Genomic DNA, 18,113 nt, shown 5'->3' with positions numbered 1-18,113 from the left:
ACTGTCTTTCTGAAATACTAGAATATATTCCAAGCAGTGACACAGTTTACTCTGCATATCCTTTAATTATTTTCAGAGTATCTGGGGAAAGTCAAATTCTCCATTTATTTTAAAAACTTGTGTAATAGTGATGCTACAATGCATAGTAGAGAATTAGACAGGCACTTCTGTTTAGTTTTCCAAGTACACCTCCACATAGTATTTGGGTTTTCATGAGCCCCAGCATACTGAAATTTGTAGTTTTCCAGCATTTTTTAGTCTGGCTACATCCACTGCTAAATAGTTTTTGAAATATTAAAAGATTAACAAGCTTGACTTGCATTTTTCAGCTGATATTATGGCAAAGTTATCTGAAAGATGGGTGTCAGATGTTTGGACAGGGAGCACAATTTCAGTGCTTGCCCTAGGCGCTATTTTCCCTAGATACGCCTCTGTTCCTGGCTCATCTCTTTCATCCTTTTTCTTCCTGAACTCACGCAGCCCAATCTCCTTGCCACTCTTGGGCTCCAGCCAGTTCTCCTGTCTGGTCCTTTCTTCCTCCTCAACCCAAACTCATTCAAGCTTCTCTCCTGGCTGCCCTGGGACTTCTAATAAGCCTCTGACCAGATCTTTCCTCCCTTCTCTCACCACTGTGCACTCTCTCCTTGGCATTCTCAGACTCTGGCTGGTTCTCCCAACCAGTTCTGTCTTCCTTTCCTACCCAAACTCTTTCCATCTCTGTTCCTTTTGGCCTCTGGCCCCCCTGCTGATTCTTGTACTGGCCTTTTTTCTCTTACTCTTCCTGAGTCTCCCCAGTAATTTCTCCGCTCAGCAGACCATCCAGAACCACTTCCCTTCCCCCCTCCCCCTCAGTAACGGGCCTGCATCTAATAGTTAACAGCAGAGCTAAAGCATCGAGCTCAGACTTGTGAACACTCTGCATGTCTGTGTCATGTGGGAATTCCCTTGTTAATATCGTCAACGCTCTTACTTTTTACTCAGTGAAATATATTTTAATTTTGACTTTTAAACCTGTGGTTGTGACTTTCTTGGGAGGGCTGCTGGCCCTCAGCATAACCCGAGAGTAGATTTCACAAAGTTGCCATAGAACAGTGCTGCTGCCCCTGTGGCCAGAGTCAAGTGGAGGACATTAAACATTGCATTCTGCACTGCTCCTTTTATGGAACAAGAAGAGGAAAAGCCCTGGGTCAGATCAATGATAAATTCACAGGTCCTTAAACAGAATAAGATCATTCACACAATCAAAAACTATGTTCTACCTAGATTTGGGGGCAGTGTGTGCTCCCAATTTTTGGCTGTGTGGAAGCAAGGTATGAGGAAAACCTGTGTTCTATCCTCCACAGCCCCTGGGGGCCCCAAATCCTCTTTAGTCTGTCCTGGGTGATGTGGTCGCCTGGCAGAACATGATGATGCTTAATTTGCAGGAGAGAGGGGGCATCCAAAGGCCTTTAGGTCCTGCTCCAAAATTACCTAGGTGCACTCCTGAGCATGACTTGTCCCCTTAGCTAAGCAGGGTCTGCTCTAGTTGCATATCAAAGGGAGACTAGAAGTGTGAGCATTGTAAGATATTCCCCTTAGGGGAAGGAGCCACTCTGGGAAGAGCACCTAGGTTCCAAGTTCCTTCCCTGGCATCTCCAAGGAGATTCCTGCCTGTAACTTTGGAGAAGCCACTGCCAGTCTGTATAGACAATACTAAGCAAGATAGACCTATGGTCTATCTTTATACCTATCTTTATAACCTTTATATTTCCGAAAATGTGTATGCTCTTTATTGAGACTGTGTTTATCACAAAGACAACTTAACTATGTGGTTCACATACACTCATACGTGAGTAATGCAGCTGTTTATAAAAGATGATGTGAAAACCAAGACAGGGTTTGTTAAGATTTGTTATAAGATTTGTTTTATAGGCCTCTCCATGCCTGGATATCAAAGCATCTGGATACACCCAACTAGAAGTACATAGCAAGCTTGGGACATGTGAACTATCAGCCGCCTTATCTTCCTGACTGTTTAAAACATTAGAGTAAAGATTATAATTTCATAGTTAACTCAGTGCCATAAGCAGCAAAAGTCAGCCATAGTTGACCTACCTGTGTCACAAGAGTCCAGTTACCTATCTGAGGAGTAATGTCTGAATATCAAAAGCTTCTGGGTTCACCCAGTCAGGAAGTGCATGGTAATCTTGAGACACCAACAACCCTCTTCTTCTAATAGATTAAAAGAGCAACTGTGTCATCTGATAGGCAGAATTGCCACAAGTAGTAGAAGCCTGTCTGGACAGGAGCGGAGCTACAATTTGCGGACACATCCAAAGGCGACCATACTGTGATGGCGGTGGCAGTGGCTTCTCCACCCCCAGCTACAGCAGAGGCATGACCCTACCAACTGTGCTCCAGCCAGCACTGACCGCGATGCAGGTGGCAATGGAGAGCACATGCGTGCCCTCATTCCCAGCCATCTCAGGATTAGAACCCTGAGCGACTGGGAAGCAATCGTGGACTGCAGGAGTGTCAGACACTGCAGGGGCACCACCATCACTGCACCTCTGCATCTCCTGCCACCACTGCCATTGGCACTGCTGGGGGTTGGCTGCGGTAGGGAGTGTGTGCCACTGTGTTTTGGGGAGAGATGATCTACTTGTGCCTCAACAGTCTAGTTGCCTATCTGATGAGTAGTGTTCATAGCTGCCATTTTGAAATCCAAGATTACTGTAGTGAATTCATATAATGGCTAATATTTCAGCCCCACGAAGGTCAGAAAACAAATGCCAGAGATGAAACCAACATTGAGGATATCAACTCTATCATAGTAGCCATAATGGATTTGAAGATGACTGAACTATATGTATCAATTCAGTATTATTAAGAAACCCAGTAAACAATACTCCGACAGTAAAAACTCACAAATACTGTCATTAAAAAATTGAAAAGCTGCAGCACTAAAAACATAATACAGGTTAGACTAATTGCCTGCATTATATTATGACAATAATTTATTTTTAGTTTAAACTGCGGATCATGGATAAGTCAGATATTATAATAATACAAGTGGTTCTAGTAAGAACTAATCAGCCTACTTTCCTTTCACTGTCTCTACATCTGGACTAAATCTGGAGCAAATCGAGGCCCACAAGTTAGATCTCTTGTGCCCCAAATGTTAATGTGTCCACCTTATTGGATCAGGGTGGATGTCATCATTACAAACTGCACCATTGAGATGTCCCTGTGTGTCACTCACTACAGCTGTTCCAAATTTGGTTCAAATCGGTTAGACAGTCCTCAAGTTAGTGCACTTGCACCTCAAAAGTTTATGCATCCACCATCTTGGATCGGGGTGGGTGACATCATCATAAACTACACCATTGGGGCATCCCTATGTGTCCATTCAGCTGTAGCAAATTTAGTTCAAATTGGTTAGGCTGTCCAAATGTTAGTGTACTTGCACCTCAAAAGTTTATGTGTGCACCACCTTGAATTGGGGAGGATGACATCATCACAAACTACACCATTGAGGTGCCCCTATGTGTCTCTATAACTGTAGCAAATTTGGTTCAAATTGGTTAAGCGGTTCACAAGTTAGCCCACTTGTACCTCCAAAGTTTACGTGTCCACCATCTTGAATCAGTGTGGATGACATTATCACAAACTATGCCATTGAGGCACCCTTGTGTGTCACTCACTGCAACTGTACCCAGTTTGGTTCAAATGGGTTAGGCAGTCCACAAATTAGCCCATTTATTTATTCATTTACACCAAGGATGACCACGTGGTCATCATTTTGAATTGGGGTAGATGACATCATCACAAACTACACCATTGAGGTGCCCCATGTGTCCTTACAGCTGTAGCAAATTTGGTTCAAATTGGTTAGGTGGTTCACAAGTTAGCCTACTTGCTACTCAAAAGTTTACCCGTTTGCCATCTTGAATCGGTGTGGATGACATTGTCACAAACTATGGTGTTGAGGTGTCCATGTGTGTCACTCACTGCAACTGTACCTAATTTGGTTTATATTGGTTAGACAGTCCACAAATTAGCCCGCTTGTGCCTCAGGTGGCTGCCATTTTGATTTGGAGTGGAAGACATCAACACACTCCACGCCATTAAAACTTGTTTTTAAATAGTTCTGAATATTTAATTGTTGTTTTATGATGTTTTTAATTGTTAATTATTGTTTTATGTTTTATGATTTTTGTTTTAATGATTAATTGATTTTAATGGTGTTTTAATGTAAACCGCCCTGAGCCTTTTGGAAGGGCGGTATAAAAGTTTTAATAATAAATAAAAAATAAATTAGGGCATACCCATGCGTCCCTACAGCTGTAGCAAATTTGGTTCAAATTGGTTAGGCGGTTCACAAATTAGACCACTTGCGCCTCAAAGGTTTATGCATCTGCCATCTTGGATCAGGGTGGATGAAATAATCACAAACTACACTGTTGAGGTGTCCCTACAACTGTACCCGATTTGGTTCATATTGGTCCAGGAGTTATGAAGTTGATAGCGGCGGGGTGTGGGGGCAGGGACAGGACACATGGACACACAGACACACACAGAATTCCTAGTGATCTCATAAGCCTACTGGGAAGTAGGCTAACAATGCCAATGAAACTAGGGGCAAGCAGGGATACTTGGCACTATTTGCTTATCATTTCCAAGGTACTTTGGCAATTGAAAGAGTTCAGGAAAAGCTCAACTGTTCCCTGAGAGTTTTCTCCCAACCCGTAATGTTCATGCATGCGTACACTGATGTTGATGCACATGCATAGTTTCTCATTGCCCCTTGGGAACTGTCATTTGTTACAGTGTCCTGTATGTTCAGAAGTCATGGCAACCGATGATGCTACCCTTTTGTGACTGTTAGGTGACAATTGCCCAGTATGAGATGCCCCCACTAATAGTTGGGGCATAAGAATAAATTCCACCTTTTTGAAAATGAACAGTGACAACAGCCTAGCTTGAACATGAGCCACATGAATGAGGACCAAATACATAAGTGTCACCGTATATATTCAGCAGACGGACTGGCTCCCATGAGAACACAGAAGGACAGAGTGAGCTGATAGAAGGCTCTGCGAGTCACCTTTCAGGTGGCATGGATGTGTGGCTGGGGATGGTGGCCTCTGGGATACACCAATTAGATTGCTGCCTGCCCACTGCAGGCCCTTCCAAGTTATGAAAGCCAGCTTCATGTCTGTTTCCATTTGCCAATTTTATTGTTCTTAACAAAATCAGGAGTTCAGAGTATGACCGACTGCAGTGCTGCCAGAGAGGTCCAAGTACAGAAGGGGACACAGATGAAACATGTCCCCACCACCACCTTCTTCTGACAGAGGTAGACCTCTAACGGAAACACATTTTTGTCCCTTGAGGCAATGAGTTGCCTCTCAACTGTATGTCTCTCAGCTGTCCTTTTTTGCCCTTTTATTAGGAGGAGAAGGAGAACTACAGGCTGCTCCTTTACTGTGCCTGCCTTTCAGTAGCACAAACCAGGTAAGCCTGCTTTGCTTGGGACCACTTGAAATGAGGACTAAATATCTGCATCCACATCATTTCTATGGCTTGCTGCCCATGTTAAAAGGTACCTAGACTGGATGATGGATAGAGGTTTTGGTGAAGAACCAACACACACCATTCTGGCATACTACATTCAAAGTGAAATACCAATAAGTACCTCTGTCTTATCTGGAATCAGCCTCATCTGGAATTCCAGACTTATCTGGAATCAGCATGCCATCATGCTGTTTGGCTTCATTTGGGGCCACTAGCAGGAGACTATTCATGTATACAGTACAGCATAAGGCTAAGAGTCAACCTTAATGGACAGCTGCCCATTTTCTGCTCTTGTGTCAGAGTTTCTTCAGTAGAGAAACATGGTCAGAGAAGCAGACAGGCTGCTGAATTAGACAGCAGCAAGAGGAAGAAGTCTCAGAAGAAACTGGCAGCACCCCTGATTTAGGAAACTGAAGGGTGGAGAGTCAAGGGTGGATGTCAAGGGTGGATGCTCCAAGGAGTCAAGGGTGGATGCTCCAATCTCAATTAGGCAAGCATTGCTTATTGTGTTTGTGTTATCATTCCCCAACCTCCCACTCCCACCATATCTTTGCTAATGATTCAAATTCCACAATTGTTACAGAGTCTGATGCCGAGGTGTCCAGCAGCTCCTTTTATGTGATGACCCTGGATCAGTTTCAGTTTGTGACTCCTGAGGATATGGACAAGTTGCTTAGAATGGTGCGACCTAATACCTGCCCTCTTGATCCTTGCCTGACATGACTTATACTATCTGGGCAGGGAGGCTACTGTAGAGGGCCTAGTAGAAATTATAAATGCTTCTCTGAGGGAGGGCAGAGAAGCCCTTGTCTTAAGGAGACAATCATTAGATTGCTTCTGAAGAAGCCTAGTTTAGATCCCTCAAAGTTAAGAAACTACAGACCTGTCTCCAACTTTCCATGGCTGGGCAGGGTAATTGAGAAGGTGGTGGCCTCTCCACTCCAGGCGGTATTGGAGGAAACTGATTATATAAATCCATTTCAAACTGGCTTTCAGGCAAGCTATGGGGTGGAGACTGCCTTGGTTGGCCTGATGGATGATCTTCAATTGAGAACTGACAGAAGGAGTGTGAGTCTGTTGGTCCTTTTGGATCTCTCGGAGGATTTCAATACTATTAACCATAGTATCCTTCTGGAGCATCTGAGGGGACTGGGGGTGGGAGGCATTGCTTTGTGGTCATCCACTCCTACCTCACAGAAATATTCCAGTTGGTGGATCTTGGAGACTGTTGTTCTTCAAAATCTGAACTTTCATATGGTGTCCCTCAGGGCTCCATATTGTCTCCAATGTTGTTTAAAATCTACACGAAACTGCTGGGAGAGATTATCAGGAGATTTGGTGCATGGTGTTATCAGTATGCTGGTGACACCCAAATCTATTTCTCCATGTCAACATCATCAGGATAAGGCATAACCTCCCTAAATGCCTGCCTGGAGGTGGTGATAGGCTGGATGAGGGATAACAAACTGAGGCTGATTCCAGATAAGACAGAGGTACTTATTGTGTGGGTTTGGAACTCGGGAGATGATTTTGATCTGCTGGTTCTGGATGGGGTCATGCTCTCCTGAAAGGAAGAGGTACACAGTCTGGGGGTCCCTCTGAATCCGAACCTCTCCTTGGTATCCCAGGTTGAGGCAGTCGCCAGAGGTGCTTTCTATCAGCTTCAGCTGATATGCCAGCTGTGTCCGTTTCTTGAGGTGAACGACCTCACAACGGTGATACATATGCTGGTAACCTCCAGGCTGGACTACTGCAATGCACTCTATGTGGGGCTACTTTTGTACATAGTCCGGAAACTGCAGTTGGTCCAGAATGCGGCAGCCAGGTTGGTCTCTGGGTCATCTAGGAGAGATCATATTGCACCTATTAGGGATGTGCACAAAACTGGTTCGCCCGGTTTGGTTCGGATCCGAACCGGGTCCGAACCAGGAGGGGGTGGTTCGGTTTTGGTTTTGTTCAAACCACCCCCTGATTCGGTTCGGATCCGAACCGGTTGGACCAGTTTGGATGACCCAAAATTGGTAGGATGGTAGCTGGCACTCAGGGGTACCTGTCACCCAAACCCCAAAGCAATTGGACACTCGTACAATATTTTATAATTTTTTGAAAATTATTTGTATTTTTTCTCATAGGATATAATGGGACTCAAACCAGGCCATTATTCCTTATTGTGGAGCACCCATGGGTTCCAACAACCATGCAAACCCTGAAGCAATCAGACACCCCTATGATTTTTTATGAATATTTGAAATATTTTTAATTATTTTTCTCATAGAGTATAATGGGACCTGAACCAGTCCATATCCCCTATTGTGGAGCACCTAGGGGCACAAAAGTGGGGTGGGCGGTAGACAGACAGAGGTTCCAATCACCCAAAAAATCCCAAGGCAATTGGACACTCCTATGATTATTGGTGAATTGTTAAAGTATTTTTGAATTCCTCATAGAGAATAATTAGGATTGCAGCAAATGTATAGCTTTCAGCAGCCCCATAAGTGCACTTGGGGGGTGCTGGGGTGGCCCAGAGCAAGTGGAGGTGTAGTGCACATAGGGTGCCAACCACCCCCATGGGTTTCTAACCCATGGGGTACAGGGTTCTGTTGTTTCTGAGGTATTGAGTGTGGATTCTATGATAGCATATTAGAGTGGATTCATGGTGTCTCATTGAAAATCTCATTTGCTTTCATAGAATCCACACTCAGAATACCTCAGAAACAACAGAACCCTGTACCCCATGGGTTAGAAACCCATGGGGGTGGTTGGCACCCTATGTGCACTACACCACCACTCGCTCTGGGCAACCCCAGCACCCCCCAAGTGCACTTATGGGGCTGCTGAAAGCTGCATTATAACTTATTATGAGGAAAAACCTTAAAGACGCGTAAACTTCAACAATTAACCAAAAATCAGCCCTCTGCCCAAATCCTTTGAAAAAATTCAGGTAGTTTCCTTGCCCCTACCTGGCACTACCACCAACCCCACACTGCTCTAGGCCACCCCTTTGCCCCCGACATGAAGCTATACATTTGCTGACACCTCCATGCTTCTTTATGGAGAAAAACCTTAAAGACGCGTAAACTTCAAAAATCACTTAAAAATCACCCCTTTGCCCAATTCCTTTCAAGTAATTCTGATAGCTTCCTTGCCCGCCCTAGGAACTACCAGCCACCACACTCCACTCTACGACACCCCTTTCCCCCCGACGTGAAGCTATACATTTGCTGCAATCCTAATTATTCTCTATGAGGAATTCAAAAATACTTTAACAATTCACCAATAATCATAGGAGTGTCCAATTGCCTTGGGATTTTTTGGGTGATAGGCACCCCTGTCTGTCTACCACCCAACCTGCATTTGTGCCCCTAGGTGCTCCACAATAGGGGATATGGACTGGTTTGGGTCCCATTATACTCAATGAGAAAAATAATTAAAAATGTTTCAAATATTCATAAAAAATCATAGGGGTGTCTGATTGCTTCAGGGTTTGCATGGTTGTTGGAACCCATGGGTGCTCCACAATAAGGAATAATGGCCTGGTTCGAGTCCCATTATATTGTATGAGGAAAAAATACAAATAATTTTCAAAAATTTATAAAAAATCGTATGAGTGTCCGATTGCTTTGGGGTTTGGGTGACAGGTACCCCTGGGTGCCAGATACCATCCTTCCAATTTTTGGGTGTCCAAACAGATCCAAACTGGTCCGAATCGAACCACCCCCAGTTCGGTTCGAATTCGAACCTGCAGCCCGAACCTGATGACTGGTTCGGTTCGGATCTGAACCGCCAAACCGCCCCGGTTCAGATCCAAACCGGTTCGCACATCCCTAGCTCCTATGTTGAAAGAGCGACACTGGCTGCCGATAATTTTCCAGGCAAAATAGAAGGTGCTGATTATTACCTATAAAGCCCTAAATAGCTTAGGCCCTGGGTATTGAAGAGAACATCTTCTTCACCATGACCCCCATTGCCCGATGAGATCGTCTGGAGAGTTTCGTCGCAGTTGCCACCAGCTCATCTGGTGGCTACTTGGGGACAGGCCTTCTCCGTTGCTGCCCCAGACTTTGGAATGTACTCCCTGTTGAAATAAGAGCCTCCCCATCTCTGGCAACTTTTCAAAAGGCACTGAAGACATATTTATTCACCCAGGCTTTTAAATAGGTTTATAGTTTTAATACTTTTAATGTTGGGCTTTAACTGATTTTAATGTTAATGATTTTAATGTTTAGATGGTTTTGATTGTAAAACACCCAGGGACTCAAGTTTGGGGTGGTACAGAAATATGTTAAATAAATAAATAATAACGGCCAAGTTTTTCAGCCATCACTTCAGTGCAGTTCCATCAGCCCAAAGCCCACAGATTCCACCACACCTTAATCTATTCGCTAATTGAATGTTATGTTCTTTTTTTTTTTTTTTTTTTGCAACATAATTAATAGGCAACATAAGATGATAGCAGTCAATGGAATTCTTGTCAGGCAAAACACAACACAAAAACATCAGTGTACAAAAACAGATGACACAACCTTCATCACCACCACCACCTCCTCCTCCTGCTCCTCCTCCTGCAATTACTGCAAATATTACTACAAAATCTTAGAAAATTTGGATCTGCATTTTAACTGCATTGGATAGATGTTAAATTGATATCTGGGTATGTCTGCATAAGATTTGTCCTGTAATGGAAATCACTGTACTTCAGTACTGAAGGTTACATTCCCTGTAAAGTACTGTGAAGAGCCATTACTTTTTATCCTTCAGCACAGCCCTTGTGGAACACCAAAAACAAACTACATATGGTTCTCCTTTTATATTTTAACATCTATAGCCCAACTTTCTTCCAATATGAAACTCAGGGTGACCTACATTGGCTTCTCAAGTAGTACCGCATCCAGGCACTGACCTGTTTAGCTTTATTGCTCCATTTGTTTATTTTATTTAATTAATCTATATACCTTCTCTCTTCTGACCACACTGAGAACACCAAGTCCAGCTTGTGACTTGTTACATTAATTGGGACAGAGACATTATGGGAAAGCTCTATGGTAGCCATGAAGTAGGGTGTGCATGAATTTTGAATCAAAATCTGAATCGAATTTGAATTGATTCAAATTCAAAACCATTGAATAGATTCAAATCTGCTCGAATTTGCCCATAGTCAAATCAAATTCAGTTGAATTCAAACAAATTCATTTCGGCTTCGTCGACTGGGTGAATTTGAATCGATTCAAGCAAATCACCACTCTAGTCAATGGTTTCAAATTAGAATCAATTCAAATTTGATTTGAATTAGAATTGATTTGAGCAAATTTCATGCACATCCCTTCTACAGGCCTCCAGACCAGTCCGATCTTGGGGCGGTTTGAGGTTCGCACGCCAGGGTGGGGGTTCTTTTAAGGGCGGGGGGAGGGTGTGTTTACCCCAGCCGCTGCTTTTCCTTCCACCGGCGCACGTTATTTTTGTAAGCATTTGGGGTGGCAGGATACCTCCCTGCCTCCCCTTCCCCTCTTGGCAACAAAAGGCTTCAGAAAGCCTCTTACGCGCCTGCACGCTGCACACGTGTGTCACATCTCCGTGACGTGTGTGTGCACATGACGCGGAGACGTGGCACGTGCATCACAGAGACGTGATGTGCACGAGACGTGCGCACACGCAAAAGGCTTTCTGAAGCCTTTTGCTGCCGAGAGGGAGAAGGGGCGGCAGGGAGGTATCCTGCTGCCCCCAAATGCTTACAAAAATAATGCACACCAGTGGGGGGAGAAGCGGCAGCAGGGGTAAGTACCCCCTCCCCCCGCCCTTAAAGGAACCCCCACCCCAGGGTCAGACTGCAGCTCCGCGGTTCTGTGCACATCCCTAATCCCTCCCCTGCCATGAAGTTCTGAGCTGCCTCGATAAAACCGCCAAGCTGCCTTATACCAAGTCAGACTATTGGTCCATGTAGCTCAGTACTGTCTACACTGACAGGCTGTGGCTCTCCAAGGTTATAGGCAGGTCTCTCCCAGAGATGCCTGGAGATGCTAAGAAGTGAAACTAGGACCTTATGCATGCATGAGTCAAGTATACTCTTCCACTGAGCTCTAGCCCCATCCCGTAATATGTAGAATATGTAGTGTGTGTAGATGTAGTCTCCCATCCAAATGCAAATAAAGTCAGACCCTCCTTAGCAAATGGGACAATTCATGCTCACTGCCCCAAGACTAGCTCTCCTCCTCAAACCTTAAGGTCAACAATTCTGAGACTATTTCCATCAGCCCAGGTCTCTGGTCTAGGCAGCAGGATGGTCAGTATACTAACAGAATCCCCAATCTATCCCTATTGTACCAAAAGAAGTACAAACTCCCAAAACCAGAGCTCAAGCAGACAGGAATTCTGAAGAGGGAGATGGAATCTTTGTAGACTACAGCAGTCTCCCTCCCCAGCCCTTGAGCCTGCATTGGTGCTGTACTGAGAATCCAGGTGGACATAGCTGTGGAAGATCCACTCTTTCCAGTTCATCCACTCATGTTTTCAGAACAGGATTTTAATCTCATCCATCATTAAATCATGGATAATGGATAGCCTGTAGAGAGAAGGACCATTGCTATATAGTACAGCATAAGATCCTCAGTTCAGTCTCAGCATTTCCAGGGAGGGTTGGGAGAGACTCCTGGAGAACGCCTGCGGGGCAACAGTCAGACAGATGGGCTAATGATCTGACCCAGTATAAGGGACACTCATATAATATTTCCTTTGTTCATATTGTTGGGGTTTTGTGATGATTTAGCAAGGCACCAAGGAAGCTACCACTCCAGTTATAGAGTGCAGAGTTTAGTTGTTGCAGCTATTTAAGTAACACGCATGGAGATCACTGTAGGGTCTAAACTAAATTGATGTATTGGTGAAGTATGAGCTGATCCCGCACAGAGCATCTGTGCGGTAGTACACTTCCCCCACCTTCTGCCCTACTCCCCTCCCCCACAGCCTTCAGCCCCAGTCCGCTCTTCCCCCCCCCCACCAAGCCCTCTGCCCCAATCCCCTCCACTCCCAGCCTTCTGCCCCAGCTTGCTCCCTCCTCCGTTTCCCCCTTTCTCTCTCTTTCTCTCTCTCTCATTCGTGCTCCCCCCCCCCGCCTCTGCTTTTTAGCCTGCTTGTGTTTTCCCTGCTGGCTGTTGCCGCTGCTTCCTTCCTCCAGTCCCTGGTGTCGGGCGGCCAAGCGTTCAGCAGGCTCCTTCCTGCACGGCCCTCCCTCTAAAGAGCATCTTCCAAAGTGGCCAGCCGTTTGTCTCTGCCCAGCCAGGCTCCCCCGCTTCCCCCCTCCCTTCAGCCCCAGTCCATTCAGTTCTCCTCTCCACTTGCCCGCTTTCCTTCCTTCCTTTCCCTCCCCAAGCGGCCACTTCCCTACGTGGCCAACCACTGCCCAGCCAATCCGGCGCCTCCACCGCCCAGCCAATCTGCTGGGTTGCCGGGACACATCCCCACAGAGGCACGTCTACGAGAATTAATATAATAGATATTTGAGATAGGAAAGACCTATCCTACCACTCACCTACTGTACATAATAAGGCTATTCTCATGACCACGCGGAACCAGGCTAAAGGAGGCCAGCCCAGTTCTGTGTGGTCGGGTGCTGCAACAGGAGCCACGCAGTTCCCGACAGCAAACCTTCAAAAATATCCCTCCCCTTATACCTGGTTAATGGAGCGAATGATCCGTTAACCTGGTTTTCCCAATTGTGAGACGCTGCAGCATGGCTCCTCACTGTGGTGACTCATGAGGAGACCAGCAACCAGGAGGCTCCCCTGAATGCCCCGCACACTCATGAGAGGCATCCTGGGACTTCCAGGGGGCAGGCAGCCCCCAGTCCCCACCACCCCTACCAGCTCCATCATGGAGCCGGTAATCGTGTGGGCGGCCGATCCGGCTGCCCAGGGACAGCTCCCTGCTCATGTGCAGGGAAAGCAGGCTAAGCCTGCTCTCCCCACAGAGGCCGCTTAGGCTCTATACATGGGTCATGTGTAGAGCCTCCATGAATCGGTAGGGGGAGAGAGAGATGTTTCCATCTCCTCTCTAGGAGGAAAGGAAGAGGACTGACTCACTGCAGGAAGTACCTGAGGAGTCAAAGCAGGGGTCATAGAGCAGAGGAAAGCAGGGACAGGTAAGGAGACCCTCACTAGCTACTTCTGTTCCCAATGCCCCTAGTGGTCATTAGGATAGTTAGTGCAAAAGATCGATGCACTGGAACTCTATCTCCAGCACATATGAAGTTTTATTGTGACTTCACATTAAATAGCAGCATCACCAGATTCAAGGGCAAGCTGGCAAGACAACTTGGGTCCAGGAGGCTGGAGGCGGGACCTAAAGTGGGGGGCAAGCATGAAGTGTCTGTCCTTCTTTTCATTTTGCCTGCTCATCACCATATCTCCCAATCCCTGTTATCTACATAAATGTGTTATCTACATTTTCCCGGCATATGATAGGAAGGCTAGCAAAGGTTCAGCAGATAAATGATACTGTTAAAAAGCAAACACTTCTAGCAAGGTTGCTACATAATGTGCCTTCAGACCATACACTGGAGCCAAAATAAAGTGCAGTTATTGAGGGAGGGGATCCCAGCTCAACTAGGGTTCGTAATATGAAGCCCTCCTCACACTAAGCTCTGCTGCTTGCAGACCAGTTCTAAATGTGCAGCCACCAGGGGGTGTGGCTATCAGGTTTGGCCCTGCTCTTCCCCCTACCCCCACCCAATGTTTGCTGAATGTGGGATTTTCTAAGAACAGGGCTAATTCCAATGGGCTATGGAAGTGTCACTGCTGCATGCACTGTGCTTGGTGGTGCAGGTGGTGGTGCAGGTGGTGTCTCTAGAACTGCTGCTAAAGGTAAAGGCATGCCCACGAGTCGGTGTCAACTCCTGGCGACCACAAAGCCACAGTGGTTAGTCCTGCCATATTTTGACACTAGAAGGGGTGGCACACAATCAGCTTTCATAGCACCAACATAGTAACCGCCTTTGCACAACTTTCTCCTCTTAAGAATTTTTTTTTAATTATTCACTATATAAAAATTCAGCAATAAAATATAGAAAGGTTTGCATGAGTGTGCAGAATCTTGCACTTTTCCATTCCAGGACAGAATAAGCAATATCCATCTAGATACAGACTTATCTGATACAGACTTATACTGTAGAAGAATATACAGTAGTACGTGCATTTAATAAAAAATATCCTGTTCCAAAAATATTTTAGCCAGTCTAGTGTTGAGGGTGATGTCACTTTTCTCCATGTTTTTTTTAAAAACAAATTATCTCATAAGTAATAATTTCTACATTTCCATCCAGTTCTTCCTTGTTAATGTAACAAAAAAGAATCACCTTTGAATCATTGGTTAAACTATTGCCTGTTATTTTCTTAATTGTAGTATATCTTTCCAGAAGTTAATAATCAGTGGACATGACCAAAATATATGTAATATGTCCTCCCCAAAAGTCTGACATTTCCAGCATTGATCATCCATCAAATGATAGAATGTGTTTCAAATATAAAGGAGTTGTTTACCACCAATATAACTTCTCTTAAGTGACATTGATAATTCTTTTAATCATTCTCCCATAATTGTATCCATTCTTCTTCTGAGACTAGGTTTGGGAGTTCCTGATCCCATTTGAGGATATAACTACATACTATGAACACATTTTGGCCATTGGTACCATAGTGGCACAGCTGGGAAATGCTTGACTAACAAGCAGAAGGTTGCCGGTTCAAATCCCCGCTGGTACTATATCGTGCAGCAGCAATATAGGAAGATTCTGAAAGGCATCATCTCATACTCCATGGGAGGAGGCAATGGTAAACCCCTCCTGTATTCTACCAAAGAAAACCACAGGGCTCTTTGGGCGCCAGGAGTCAAAATAGACTTGACGGCACACTTTACTTACCTTCTCAGAGGATGGATGCTCAATGTGATTTTTGGCAACATCTACCCCCAGAGACGGAAAATAGGTGATAGCATTGTTGCACTTGCAGCTTTCTCTGTGTTATCTCACTTTTTTTATCCCTACCCCCCCCCCCAACTATTAGGTTAAAAATGCAGACATATTTGCACAGAGGAAAGAGTTGGGGTAAGGGTTAGGGTGGTGTTAGGGTCCCGGTTAGGTAACAATGAACAAATTGTTGTACACTCTCTCTCCATGGAGTAATCTTTGGAGGACATTCCTGTCAGTGTTTTTTAAACAGATCCTTAAGATGCACCTCTTTTCTCAAGCTTTTAATTAATTTTTATTGGTTTTATATCATAAAATTGTTTTAATCATTTTATCCTGTTTTATATTTGTTGTACATTAGTTTGTGTACATCGCCTAGGGATGCACATCAGGTGGTATAGAAATATGATTGATAAATAAATTTTCATTTCCATTCCTCTGAAAACATTGATGAAATTTTTTAGTAGTTTTTGTGTTTTTAAAACGTTTAAAAGCTTTAAAAAGCCCATTGCACATTGGGTCACTGCAGGCCCAATGTTCAGGACAACAAAAGAATAACAACACACAACGCTGAAAGTATTACAGTGCTATCACGTGTTTTCCATTTCTAGGGGCGTAGTAGATGTTTTCAAAATTCACAATGCGCATTCATTGTCCTCCCCCCCCTCCCAGATGGTACCAACCACCCCAGATGACTCATGGATAGATGGATCAACATTAACAAAAATGGGGTCAACATGCTATCAATCCTTTGCTTCTGATATGTATCAACTTATTTTCTGTCTGTTCATGTTCTTTATGTACACCATTTTTTTAATCAATGCCCATTTGATGTTCCTGATTTGAAGATATTGGAGAAAATTGGTCCCTCCCACACTTATATTGCATCCAAATTCTGATAAGAAAGATATTGCTATTGTTTCACAACCATGAGACTTCGTAAAATTGTTTTTTAATCTATTTAGAGACATCTCTCAGCTAAGCAAATTCTGAACTTTTTTTGTTCCATAATTTGATCCTGGTTATCTATGCGGGTTAAATGTGGGTTAACCACAGCGGTTTGACCATAATTGCCAATCGTGAGGGTTTGGCCTAGGCTGGCCCTCAATCTAAACATCTGCTGCCCCCAGTATACAATGTTTAGCTTTTTTGACTGGTTCCACTCCCAGTGACGGACCGTGAACCTTTTGTCTCTCAAAAATGACAAAAACTCAGCAGTGTGGTAAATAAAGAGGGCAAGTAGGCCTGAGGCAGGAACAAAACAACAGAAAGAGACAACGGTAAAGTAGTGGAAAAACAAGAATAGGTTTACTATAATAAAGTCTTCAAAAATCTCAAAAAATTACAGGAACAAAAAGGGAAATTCAATTAAGCAAGAGTACAATTTTAAAAAATAAAACAGCCTTGCTAGTCTTCTAGACTAAGGCCTAGCTAGTTCCAGTTTGTCCTTTTATCCCATTACACACGCACACACATGCACACCCCGTCCCAAAGAAGTATATGGAGGGGCATATCTAGGGTGGGGCAGGCAGGGCACGTGCCCTGGGCGCCACTTGAAGGGGGGGCACCATTTTCTAAAATTAAAATTTTTTTTAATGGCCACCAAAAACAAAATGGCCACCGCGCATGCTCAAATGGCCTCTGTGAGGCCCTAGGCCAGGCCAGGCCTCACAGAGGCCATTTGAGCATGCGCGGTGGCCATTTTGTTTTTAGCGGAGATATATATATATATATATATATATATATATATATATATATATATATATATATAAATGGCCACAACACATACTCAAATGGTCCCTGTGAGGCCCTAGAGGCCAGCGAGGGGAGGGGGAACCTTTGCTGACCCCCCAGCCTTTAGGAAGCCCCCCCAAAGAGGCTACAGGTTAAAAAATAATATAATGTAAGTCACTGTACACATATTCATTGTGGCACTATGTACAGAGAATTAGGGCTTATGAATACTGAGCTGAAGCTTATGAGCTAGGATTGTATTCATTTGCTCTTACTTTGCTTCTTGTGATAAGTGAGTTAAATGTGATGTCTTAATAATATGGCTATTAATGGTGAGTTTGTCTTTGAATCAGTGTGCAATCCTTAGTATTAAGGCCCACTGGGAGTTTCTTGCTCTCTTTCTCTCATTTTAACTGTCTTTCTGAAATACTAGAATATATTCCAAGCAGTGACACAGTTTACTCTGCATATCCTTTAATTATTTTCAGAGTATCTGGGAAAAGTCAAATTCTCCATTTATTTTTAAAACTTATGTAATAGTGATGGTACAATGCATAGTAGAGAATTCGACAGGCACTTCTGTTTAGTTTTCCAAGTACACCTCCACATAGTATTTGGGTATTTCATGAGCCCCAGCATACTGAAATTTGTAGTTTTCCAGCATTTTTTGGTCTGGCTACGTCCACTGCTGAATAGTTTTTGAAATATTAAAAGATTAACGAGCTTGACTTGTATTTTTCAGCTGATATTATGGTAAAGTTATCTGAAAGATGGGTGTCAGATGTTTGGACGGAGGCACAATTTCAGTGCTTGCCCTAGGCTCTATTTTCCCTAGATACGCCTCTGGGTATATGTAAACTAATTGGTGATT

The 18,113-nt window shown here is 44.2% G+C and overlaps 1 long non-coding RNA gene across 3 annotated transcripts in view; it reads left to right on the top strand.

The window, feature by feature from the left end:
• The first annotated feature begins 4,945 nt into the window (after positions 1 to 4,945).
• LOC128340428 (uncharacterized) overlaps positions 4,946 to 18,113 on the top strand; it is a 28,236-nt gene continuing 15,068 nt past the window's right edge. Inside the window, exons 1-3 of one of the 3 annotated variants that reach the window (XR_008313711.1) lie at positions 4,946 to 5,057; positions 5,239 to 5,338; positions 5,435 to 5,496. This is a non-coding gene — a long non-coding RNA (uncharacterized LOC128340428). Of the gene's footprint in view, positions 5,339 to 5,409; positions 5,497 to 18,113 lie in introns of all 3 variants that reach the window. The other 2 variants (XR_008313710.1, XR_008313712.1) reach the window with 2 other exon arrangements.

Source organism: Hemicordylus capensis, chromosome 1 (assembly GCF_027244095.1).
Source record: "Hemicordylus capensis ecotype Gifberg chromosome 1, rHemCap1.1.pri, whole genome shotgun sequence".
Lineage (NCBI taxonomy): Eukaryota > Metazoa > Chordata > Lepidosauria > Squamata > Cordylidae > Hemicordylus > Hemicordylus capensis.
This window is presented reverse-complemented; position numbering and strand designations above follow the sequence as displayed.